This window comes from Montipora foliosa, chromosome 9 (assembly GCF_036669935.1).
Source record: "Montipora foliosa isolate CH-2021 chromosome 9, ASM3666993v2, whole genome shotgun sequence".
In the NCBI taxonomy this organism is placed as follows: domain Eukaryota; kingdom Metazoa; phylum Cnidaria; class Anthozoa; order Scleractinia; family Acroporidae; genus Montipora; species Montipora foliosa.
In genome coordinates, this window is record NC_090877.1 from 25,693,699 (window position 1) to 25,706,198 (window position 12,500).

Here is a 12,500-nt window from a genome sequence, read left to right on the forward strand (position 1 = left end):
ATAATTAGAATTAAGAACTAAGAAATACAAAACCTACTAAAATTTACATTGAGAACACGACCTATAATATCACCAAGGAAACAATGAGGCAATACAAATGAATTAGAATTTTGAACAATTCTGAAAATGCATTGATTTAGGAAACAGTAGTTTATCTCCTATCTTAGCTGGAGCAACAGTAGCTTGGCAAAATTTTCCAAAATCCCTGAAGGAGAAATTTTGGCAGTGGAACCCGCATTAAAAAATGGCAAAGTTGTGAAGTAAACGTGGAGGAGGAGATGTTTGTAAGAATCTCATGCCTCAGCAGCCTGTCAATCAGCGTTTGATATGTGTGTAGATGCTGGTATTGCTGACAACCTTTGTTACCAGAAATAATTCTACCAGTTAGGCAGGCTTGTGCTTTTATTGATTTCCAATGAGTTGTAGGTCATTGAAATCAATATAGATTAGGTTCATGGCATTCTTATATAGCAAGCAGCCTATTTTACACTGCTTCCTTTGGTTTGTTTAGATACTTTGTGGTGAAGAAGAAGTATTCGAAGAATGCTGTAATTTCCAGATAACCATGCACGCATGAAAAACGAAATGGCATACTTTACCTAGAGGTTATGTCGTTTTCAAAAATTGAACCTAGCGGTGTAGCTGTGTATTGGTTCTATTGTTTGTTTTGTGTGGTCATTGATAACAGTTGGGTAGACTTTTTTTTTTATTTAACTCATTTCCATGCTGATGTTGTGAAAATCTGCATCTCTTTCAGTGAGTATTGTAAAACATGGTATCACCTACTTTGGCAAAGCTCCTGTACTGCAATCCAGCAATTAAGTCATTTGATCTGCAGTATCACACACAGGTAAAGAAACATGTGGTATCATTAACCTTCATAGACCAATGTTTCTAAAATCTTTTACAAGTATGTCATTGTGCATTTTAAAAAATTTCGACCTTCAAACTCTCTTGCTTGCCCTAGAACCCTGAAAACTTGTTGTCATAGTCCAACTGGGACGCCAATCTCAAGGCTCATTATGGCGTTAAGAAATGCAGCTTTGTAATGATATCACACAGCAAATTAATTTTTTAACTGCTTCTGTAAAAGCCCACCAGGTGTAGTGTATGTTAGTTTTCTCAGCACTTTTTGCTTTAATCTTATTAGTCCTGCATTGACAAGTTTGGAGGGAATGCTAATTTGCGCAACTTTGACAGAATACTCATGTCTGCCTTTGATTTGATGTACATGCGGTCATCAAGGAGAGCAGGTAATAGTACATTCAGTTCCCAATTGAAGGGCCATAGACAAAACCCATCCCAAGGGGATTTAAATGTGTGTTTCATTTTTTATGATTTTTAAAAAGTTCATTCAATTTTCACGCAAAGAACAGCAGTTGCGATATCAAAATAAGATGACAAACCACTGGTCACAAAGGATCAAACTTAAGACTGAGGGGGGATATTTTTATCCCATTTCACAAAGTTTTGGCTCACGGCATTGGACTGGTCATTCGATCATTTTAGTGCTGTTGATTTGTTGCAAAAGAACGAAGATTTGGCAAAAAAGCACAAGCCTCACTGAGGATGTTTTTGTGCGCAACATTCACCATTTTAATATTGATTTTTTTCCTTGAATCTACCATTCAGGTTAGTTCACCAGTAATTATGTTTTACAACAATGATTTCCCAGTGAACATTATTATTATCCCCAGCTCGCTTGATTGCTTTAGTAATGGAGAAGCAAGGATGGCACTAATCACCTCCAAGCAATTCGCGAGCGGAATTTGCTCCTGAAAATGTTGTAATCTTTGCAGAAATAAATGAATTAAAATCACCTTTTTGGCCATATTATCTCACTGTTTAACAATTATCCTGCGAAATCGCGCGTAATATCGCCTGATACTGAGCCCGACGAGGCCGTAGCTGAGTTGGCTAAAATCAGGCAATATTCGCAAGATTGAGCAGGAAAATTGTTTTTATTATTCAACACATTGATGACAAAGCACAATTTTGTATGTTTATTGGTGAAAAAGCTGGAAAAACTACCATTTTCTCCACGACACGCAAAATTACGTATATTGCAGGATATACGTTGAGTACGCCGGCGAATATTGAGCGCACTAAGACCATATTTAGTATATATGTAATTATTAAATTTTCAACCTCGGATAATGCATTTCCCGTGCTCTGAGTGGTTCACTCAATCTCAGTTATCAGCTCATATACCGTAGTTTTACCTTATATGGTCACTGATTGTGCTAAGCGTTGCGAAACTAAATTCTTTTCGCCAGAAGCAAACTTTCTCTCGGTCTAAAGCAAAAACTAAAGTTGTTGTTGAAATTTTGGATCAATTCTGAAGCTTAGAAGTCGCGAAAAGGTAAGAAACGTACAATCTTGGGATGAGCCTTCGTCTGTCTGACCACCAGTTATTACACAACATGGAATCTTCATCAAGTTTTTTCGATTTCACTAGGATGCAACAATTATCAAATCTTGGTCCCCAAATCCTACACATGTTGCTCAGAGGTGAATAGCAAAGGATATTTGGAGTTTGAGTACCAATCAGAGTGTGCCTTCCATCTTTGAGTAGCCAATCAGAGCGTGCCTTCCATGCTATCCCTGTTTTAGTATATACTAATAATATTAGTATTATTGCAAGGTCATTGACTGGAAGTCAGCCTTTAAATGTTCAAAACTATGAATCTAGTCTAGTGTGATCTGGAGTTGTTGAAATGGCATTCTTGACTAATTAATTATTGATACTTTGGGAAGTATTGTTTTTTTTTTCTGTCTTGGCCTTTTCAGAATTTGATCCAGTTATCCCTGTTGTCTTAACTTGTAAAAAGATTGAATTTGAGATCTGACACTTCATTTTGTAATTTTCAGTGATGCCCTTGGTAACTGGTGGTTTGTAGCGCATTAACTGACTTGCTTCATCACTGCGGCCAACTAGATACGCACCATATCAGGTAGGGAAGAATTTGCCTTGTAAGTCTACCATAAAAATTTCCAACATAATTTTGCACTTTCAAAAGGTGCAACCAGTGCAGCGTAATTAATACCACATCTTTTTTGGAAAATGACAGCAGCCAGAAATGAGGCATTTTGTCTTTTAGATTTATAGTTATTTGTCTTCACTCAAATACAGGGGATTGGCGTGAGCATTTGGTAAAACCCTTGTCTCAGACTGAGAAGAGGACCCTCATATGTAGGGAACTGCTGTCCTTCGCTCCAGCTTAAGCTCCCTTGCATGCAAAATAAAGGAAATCCATTGGTGAATGGATTGAGAAGAGGACCCTCGTATGTAGGGAACTGCTGTCCTTCGCTCCAGCTTAAGCTCCCTTGCATGCAAAATAAAGGGAAATCCATTTTGTGAAATGGATCACCAGTTAGAAAAAGCCAAGTCAAGTATTCATTTTAGGAGCTGGTACAAACTCTGAAGGGAAGGAAGCCCGAGAGGAAGGAAGCCTGAGATCACCTGAAGGTCCAGCACATCTTCCGAAAGGCTGTGCCGATAACTGTATTTTTTTTGTCTGCAATTTGTCAAAGTATTGTATTGTTACTGACTTTATGTAGAGTGTTACTTTTTTGCTGTGATTTCATTTGTGGTTCATTTTAGTCATAGTATTAAGCTTGAGAGAATTCCTTATACTGGAATATGCTGCTAGTCTTATGTCAAATCACAGGTGAGACTTTTTTTTAAATTGTAAATGTGCTTTTAGAATTTCTGGAAACAGGACTTCACTTTTTACAATATCATTCGGTTTGCCATAAAATAACGCCTTGTTGATTCTATTGATGCTCTATCAAACGATACAGTCAGCTTTGACCAAAATAAAAGCTAACTAACAGGTGCCCACTCCAGTATTTCTAGGATTTTGTATTCTATTTGTTTGAATGGTTCTAAGAATCGTTTTATGGACAGAGGCGTATATTTGGAATGTGAGAAACGTTTTTATGATTCTTTGTTGTGGTTGACCAATTGTCGTAGGCAACTAAAAAAGTTACCTTTTTCCCCTTGATCTGTAGTCTTTGGCGTGTGGCTGTGGACTATCTTCTACAGTGTCCGGTGTACGGAAGGTGGGTTTATTCAAAATTGTGTACACATGTGATTTAATGATTTAAGTAAAGATGTTCTTAAAAATACCCTTTTACAGTTTTCTTAACTTGTACGGTTAAAGTGCCCATAACCCCAAAAGATTTTTTTTCGCTAAACTGAATCTTTGCACCTGTTCGAAACGCATTGCGGCCATTTTAACAAATCCTGCCATCTATAGGCTTCGAAAATCCAAGCATCTTTAGTTCACGGACCGAGTCAGAAGGGGAGTGGGTCTATTCCTGTTTTGACGTTTCGAAGCCTATAAAATGGCAGGATTTGTTAGAAAAAGGAAAAATGGCCGCAATGCGTTTCGAACAGGTGCAAAGATTCATTTTAGCGAAAAAAACATTTTGGGGTTATGGGCACTTCAAAACATGTCTTACAAATCTCTTACTGGTAAATATGCCCTAAAAATTATGGTATCTCTTTGCAAATTCTCGAACTTTTGCTCCATATCCATTCATTTCTGTTAATGAAAAGATTTTAAGGTGATGTTTTTCGACAAGACTGTCATGCAAATGAGCAGCAAAATTTTAAATTATTCCGTGAGTATTTCATTGCTATAACTGGTAAGGAAAAACAACACCTAGAGAAAATTTTAAAGATATATTCACTGTCGAAAATCAGCAAGCTAGACAATAGCACTTGACAATATAATTAGGGTGATATCTTCTGTAAAACCGGAGCTATATTCAATGCATTTATTGTGAGACTGACTTTCTTTTTTCGTGATTTAAAAGGCTCAAAGATGACATCTCCCCCATCCCCACCCAACACAATGATGTTTATAAAGAAGCGGAAAAAACCGAGCTATCCCTCAAACGTGTTTGTGAGGGAGGGGTTCAAAACTACTAGGAAGATTTTTAATTGAAGTAAATTGATTAGACATGGAGAAAACAGTATAAATTGTCTCAACAATTTTGTTCAGGACGTATTGCACGGTGTCTGTGAGTCAAGATACAAACTTGGATTTTCTTTTGAAGACTAATTGGCACACATATCTGTTTCAGAGCACATCTTGTGGAGTATATTGAACACCTTCCCCTTGAAACTGATAAAAAAGCCATGAAAGTGCTCAGACTTTGCGAGGATTTGGACATGTTAGCACAAGGTAGGAATGCGTTTTGTTGATGTTGATGTTGATGTGGAACGCAGTTGTTAAAAAAACTGGCGTGAGAAATAACGCCTGACAGTGTCCTGAAATCGGATTGAAGAGTAGCATTTAGCAACCAATATCCTCAAGCATTTCCCTACTCAGTCAATAAAACCAAAAGGCCAAACCACTGCTAACAGTGATTGGTTGATAGCGCTCCATAGGGTTATGAGCATTTCCTGAGTGTTATTAGGCATGGCGTGCGGTAGATAATCGTTCATTTGCAGATTTCATTTTCTTCTCGGTCATTTAAAGACCCTTACGCGTGCCAGCATTCGACCCCAATTGATCCGTATTAAATCCAAACGGTCATCAGTTGACTTAACTTAGTCTTAAAACTCTTCCCTCTGTACTTATGGATTCTATGGCTCTTAACTGACTCGTGTTTGTAATGTTGCAGCTCAGTCTATTTGCAAAACTATGAGCATGAAGGCAATGAAGTCTGGGAGATTAGGAGCTGCCTTGGCTTGGTGTCTCAGATCGAAGGTGAGGGAGGGATGGACTTCCTAGACGAATGTTACGAATTTCGACTGAAATGTTCTGATATCTTTTGTTCTTTCCAGGATTCCCACTTTTGCTGCTTTTATTTCTGAAAGGTTTGTTGTAGGAAGTCTTGTAAATGAGTGAGATAGGACGCAATGGAGTAGTTAGCATCTGAAAAGATTTAGTAATTTGATTCTCATTCCATTGCATTCATGAGTACACAAACATAACCTGTTCTGTCCACAGGCAACCTATACATTGTGTGTTTTTCACCGTATTTGTCAATTAAAAGAGCATAGATCAAAGTTCATACATGCAAGGCCGTTTAGTTTTAGCTTCATATTTACGATATAGAAAACTATGCCACCCTCGAATCCAGTGTGTCTTTGGTAGTTCTGGCGGGTTTAAATGGTATTTGGGGGCCAGCGAGCAGAACAGAGGTAACCATGGAACCATGCATGATAAGGTTAACTCTGTTCTGCTCGCGGGCCCCCAAAACCCAACCTAAGTCACCGAGAATCGATCATTTGTCAGCATATACTTAACAGTTTCCTGAAAATCATAACTAGGCGCCAGACGGATGGAGTGACTACGGGATGCGAACGTTGGAGCTTAGCAACCGCGTACAGTGGACGCGAGTTCACCTTATCATCCATCGTTGAGCTGATCGAAACTTTGAGCGAATCCATCGATTTTGTGACAGCTCCTTTACCAATTGACCAGCCTTTACCTTAATGTAGTCAATCAGTGCAAGCGAAGGGTCACCTCGCAGCTCTTACAAGGTCTCACCTGATTGGAGACCACCCTTGAGGTTTAACAAAAGAACAAATAACAGAAACAATGGACCCTAGGCCTAAACAAAATGGCCATTGTTTCTGTTATTTGTTCTTTTGTTAAACCTCAAGGGTGGTCTCCAATCAGGTGAGACCTTGTAGGAGCTGCGAGGCTACCGCAAGCGAAAATGAAACTCGACCAAATATCATTTAAACCCGCCAGAATACCAAAGACACACTGGACTCCAGGTAGGCAGGCTACATTTTTTAAACATATTTTTCTAGATCGTAAATTCGAAGCTAAAATTGAACGGCCTTGTATGAACTTTCATTGTCGCTCTTTTATTTGATAAATGTGGTGAAAAACACACATTACGTCTGGGTTAAGTGTGGTCTGTCGACGTGTCTTGTGTTTTAGCTTTAACTGATTTCTCTTTTTCACTGGCAGAGTTCACATTAAGTATGAACTGAAGCATTCGTTTTGATATTGGAAAGCTCTCTTTTTTTGTAGCCAAAGATACAACGAAGTGTCTTTAACGTAGTTACATGTTTCAAGGAGGATTCGTCGTTTTGCAGTTAATTAAATAAAGCCTGGTTCCGGTGTATTCCGGCTTTATATTTCTTTGGAAATTTGACTGCAAATCGAGTGTTATCGTCCTTATTGTACCAGCGTCAAATTTGCGAGAAATTTCATCCTCCTTAATGAAATCCAATGAATTGTGGGACAGACGTTGAAAGGACATTGAGCAAAAGTTTGAAAACTCGATGTATATGTAAATTGTTCCACAATGAAGCGAACTTTTGAGCCGAACCCTGACAATTTGATTGCACGAAACTGGAAGCAACGCTCGGTGTAAGCATGCGTGCGACCTGTATAGGTAAAGTTAAGGTGGCTCATTCGAGTGCACGCGCGAGTAAAGCTACAGGCCAACACAAACGGATTTAAGTGACCATTAAACCGTGTGTGTACAATCAGTATCTTCGTTGTTTTCGTGAATAGATGTCTGTTTATATCTCATATGTATTGAGAATTAGAAGAAAGGTGAGCGAAATTAGCGGTATTTGTTTATTTCTGGTGACCCTCTTTGAATCGTGAGCTGACGCGAGCGGCTTTTAGAATTGCGTGTGTGGCTTACGCGCGCGCGCTCAGCTGAAAACCCTTTCGAGCCTCCTTAAAGGTTTTTAGCTGTGTCAAACACTTTAAACAATACTCTCCCTGTTGTGGCGATAAACCCTTACAATCTCACCTTCACTAAAACATGTTACTTACTTTGAACAAAACAGTTGAATTGACGTAAATGTTGCTCCTAATAAACCGTTTTTTTCCTCAGGTTTTTGGCAGAATACTGCGAGAGCGGTGGATTTTCAAACCTTGATTTGATTGACCATTTAGGATCCGCAATGCTCCTCAGTGATCGCCTGACTTTTCTCGGTAAGAAAGGAGATTACTGTCCATTTCTGCGCTCTCTGCATGCGGTCTCTTTTTCCATGCGAAACCGTCTTATAAGAATAAGTTTTTATTCGGCACTTATAGGCAAAACTTATTGCCATGAAAAACGTTTTGGACTCCGATTCTCTTTATGAAGCAGGAGACTGAAGTAGCCTGTTCGACGTCGGTCCAGATGCACGCGGATTTTAATAGGCGTCACGAAGTGTCCCCTTGCTCTTGTCCTCAACTCTAACATCACTCGTGTTTAGGAATGCAAACAATCTGCGTCATGAAGTTACCTCTAAACTCTGCTTCTCAAGAAAGTATGAACAACTTCACTGACCCTAACCTGAATAGAACCCTTACCCTAACACTTACTTATTGTTGAAAATAGGCCAGGTTGCAAATGCTTAGACTAAACGTGTTAGATATCAAAATTGGGCGTGCACGTGACCTATTTACCTGCATCTCTGATCCTCCTGCTCCACGGCCCTTGAAGCCTCCGCGGTCTAATGAAAAACTTCGCATATTTACTCTGCCGTTTCTAGTTGTAAGTTACTAAATTTTCGACCTCGGATATTGCTTTCTGATTGGTTCACTCAATCTCGGTTATCGGCTCATGTACCGTATAACCTAATATGGAAACTGATTGTGTCAAGTGTTGCCGCGCGAAGCTGAAATTTAATAAAAGGAAAGGAAACGAACTTTAAGTGTCTAATCTTCTAGTGTAGGAGCACTAATTGGGGACATTGTAAATTGAAATTAACAAATCAACGCAAATCAAATTTTTTTGAGGAGAGGTGAAAACTGGAGTAGTGTACCCGGAGAAAAACCTCTTGGTGCAGAGTAGAGAAACCAACAAACTCAACCCACATATGACGGCGAGTCTGGGAATCGAACCCGAGCCAGATTGGTGGGAGCACTCTCCCACCACTGCGCCATCCCTGCATGAAAATTTAATGAAACAATTATTCCATTCGTGCTTGCTGGATATGAGACTGGTTTTAGCCAACTCCTATCCTACGCGCGCTCGTGGAATGATATAGTGTTAATTGCATGTAAAGGCAAATGTGGTTCACGTGTTGTTGACCGTTTTGTCATTCATTTTCTGCAACAGGGAAATACCGCGAGTTTCATATGCTGTACGAAGAGGGCAAATTCCATGAAGCTGCACACCTGCTGATTTCACTGCTAACATCAAAGCTTGCTCCGCAAAGGTAAAACTAATCAATATCTCTTCGCCAGCTACTGCCCTTTTGGGGCCTGTCAGTTTACAAGGGTATAGTGAAGTAACCTTAAGCCCATTTTCTGTCTACAGGGCCTATGCCTTATGTCATTCACTTATGGGCTTCAAGGTTCTCATGCCATTTCATATTAGTCGCGTAGGATTAATTTTCTGTTGGTTTCCGGGCAACATAATGGAAAGGTCTCGCGGGAAACTCAGTATACTTCTATTTTGAGGATTCTAAAGCATTACGTTCCACCTAAGAGGCTTGGCGTTGAGGTGATTCCCTTGTTTTGGACCGGGCATCTCATACTGCGCATAACATTGCGATTTCGAGGAGATGGCGGCGTTTCACGCGCCGGCCATCTGAAGAGAGCCAACAAAGGCCGCTTTTGCTGTTCAAGAGCTTTTAAGTGCAATCATGATAAGTCGTCTTTTTTCCCTTTAGAACTCGCCTCAGTCCTTTCGCGGAAAATGAAAACCACCAACCGAGCAAAACTCCTGCCATGAGTTGTTCATTTATCAAAGATGTTTCAAAGTAAAAGAGAAGTTAATTACTTCGATTTCGTTACGTTATTCGAAAAGAATGTCAGGAAAGCGAAAACACCGCTTGAAAAGAATTTTTTTTTTCGTCTCGTACATTTTTTGTCCGAAGAAACGCACGCTCAATTTTGATATCCAACTCAAAGTGTCCCTTTAAGTCTAAGAAATTGCCACCTATTTCCAATAGTGTTACAGTTTGTGGAGAAAATGTTATTTGTACGTGGAGGTATTTAAATCTTTTAGCTTTTGGTCGTGAATGGAAAGCAACCATCACTGAAAACGATTGGAAACTTCGCCTACAATTGAACTATTAAATTCTAAATTTTAAGAAGTTTTTCAATCTCATGACGTGGAGGAACATTTCTCACCTTGTTTTCTCAAATTATCTGACATTATGTTCGTTCGGTAGCGATTACATGTGACAAGATAGTGTCACGAACTTGAAATCTTCAAGATAATGTGCTTTTGACAAAACATATTGGTCACACTTAGCGTAGCGAGCATTTCTCACCAAGTACAAATCTTAAAAACAATTACTTCCTGACATATTTTTTAGACAACGGTGTGAGAAATGTTGAAATACTGAGAAAAACTGGTTTTATGATAAGTGGTACATAATATCACAGTTTAGGGACGTGTTCAAATGAATTTTTGATGACTAAACCCATTAGAAATCGAGGAATCACTGGTGAGTGAATATGCAGTTAGCCCGGCCCCCCCGCCCGGGGCAGTTAGCATTACTCCCTCAACTTTTCCTTGCGTGCGTTTGTGATAATAGGTTGATTTAGCAACAGAACGGGAACGTCAGTGGCGACGTCGCGCGCAGCAAAACTACCAATGAGAATTTAGAATAGAGAAGAAAAGAGTGGAGTCTATTCTATTCTGAATTCTCATTGGTGTTTGTTCTGCGCGCGCCGTCGCCACTGACGTTCCCGTTCTGTTGCTAAATCAGCCTATATTATGTTGCAAAGCAGCGCCCACGAGGTTACTAGTGTTGTTTTTCCTCCTTTTTTTATGGGATTCCAAGAGCAGAAAAATTGCCAACGTACGTTCATCATTGCAGTATTTGTGGTGTCAGTTGAACCACCTTTTGACTTTTAATTTAAATATAAAAAATACGGTCTTACTACCGGCCTACTCTCTGTAATTCACTTGCCGTGGACGTTTTTTGTCATGTTTCAGTTCAATTCGACAGCAGATTATCATGGTAAACTTTCCAGTGACTTGCACGAAGTCGAGGAAATAGAACAAAAAAATACAAAGCAGCGTTATTTCTTTGATTCTTGTGAGGTCAGTTCGAGAGGCAGTAAGCCGGGTCAGGTCGCAGTTTAACTTTGCAAGGAAAGCACAAAAAAGTATCAGTATCTCTCACAGCGATTTGCTACTTTAGTCTTTAAGGAGGGATTTAAACTGGGTGACCAGGATGCATTTTTCTGGTAACCAAAATCAAAAATCAGGGAATTAATATTTTCTCCATATGTAGGATACCGGTAGGACCCTCTTTTGTCTAATCCTGCTTGCTGAGTCGGATTTATCTTCATCCCTCGAAAAAAAATAATAATCGCCTTTGGGCGAGACGTGGTGTTATTGATCAATGTTTACTTTTCGATATTTTTAAAAAATTCCGATTTCTCTCCAGGGAGTAAACGTGATCCTAAAGCTGACATAATGAGATTAGGGGGCGAAAGCCTTTTCATTCGGGCTCGTCGTTACGGAAGACTCGCGTTATTCGCCCGAAACTCTTCAGGGCCACTCTGTTTAGAAGAATGTGTGACGGTGCTTTTATGGCGCCTTCTCGGAGATGGAAGATGAGCTTTCCGTTCTTCTTCCTCCCGCTTTTGTCTTTTAGGGAGGAATGGTCGATAAAGTGTTCACTATCAAATGTTTCTTTTTTAAACTGAGCATAAGCTTTTTGCAATATAAGCGGATCGCAGTTTATATTTTTTCGGGAATGAACCTCCGGCTTAGTCCTTATTCCAGAAGAAGAAATTGTCATAGCCCTTATTCTATTCAGTGGATACTGATTCATTCCATAGCGCTATCCACCATTCGAATAACATGGGCTTTATCTAGCCTACATGAGCCGTACCCTCCCCCCGATAGAAAAGCTCCCGTTTTTCTTTTGGAGGGAAGTTACGGCTACGCGTAGGCTAGGCTTCATCTTTTGCTGAGGGCATCCTCTCTATGGCTGAATAAGCGGACGTTACTCGCCCCTACATTAAAGGGGCACCCAACGAGAATATAGTTCAAAGCCACTTAGACATAACATTGTTAAACGTATTTTAGTATTTAAACGGTAGATATAGACATATTTTTATCGCCTAAAAATGTTTCATCTGTTCGGATTTCCTAGCTGAAAGTCTAGTGATCCGAAAATTATAGGGATCGAAACTTATCTTTTCGAAAATTTCAGTCAGAAAAAGGCTCCCGAAAATGGTAGGCGACCTTTTTAGGGTAAAAATCTGTTTAAAATGGGCAATTATACCATGTTTTAGATGTTCGAAAATACTAAGACAGGCAGGGAAGCAAGAAATTTTACAACAAATGTTCCGAAAATTCTAGATCTCAAATCGTCTTCCGAACAGATATTTTCCGAAAATTGACGTTGGGTGCCCCAGTGATACATCTTTTCCTCTCTCCGCTGCTTAGTCCGAACTTGATTATACATCGTGTGAATTGAAGTAATATAGAATAATATGAGTTTGAGCGATGAAATCGAGTTGCCTTGCTTACATTTTCCTTAAAATGATGTCAAGAAAATGTTCGATGTACTATGTCGCACTGTTCAGTCTTCATCATCACAGAAGTAA

The 12,500-nt window shown here is 39.5% G+C and overlaps 1 pseudogene; it reads left to right on the forward strand.

Moving 5' to 3' along the window:
- The first annotated feature begins 608 nt into the window (after window positions 1–608).
- The window catches only part of LOC137971612 (nuclear pore complex protein Nup85-like), a 26,383-nt pseudogene continuing 14,491 nt past the window's right edge, over window positions 609–12,500 (forward strand).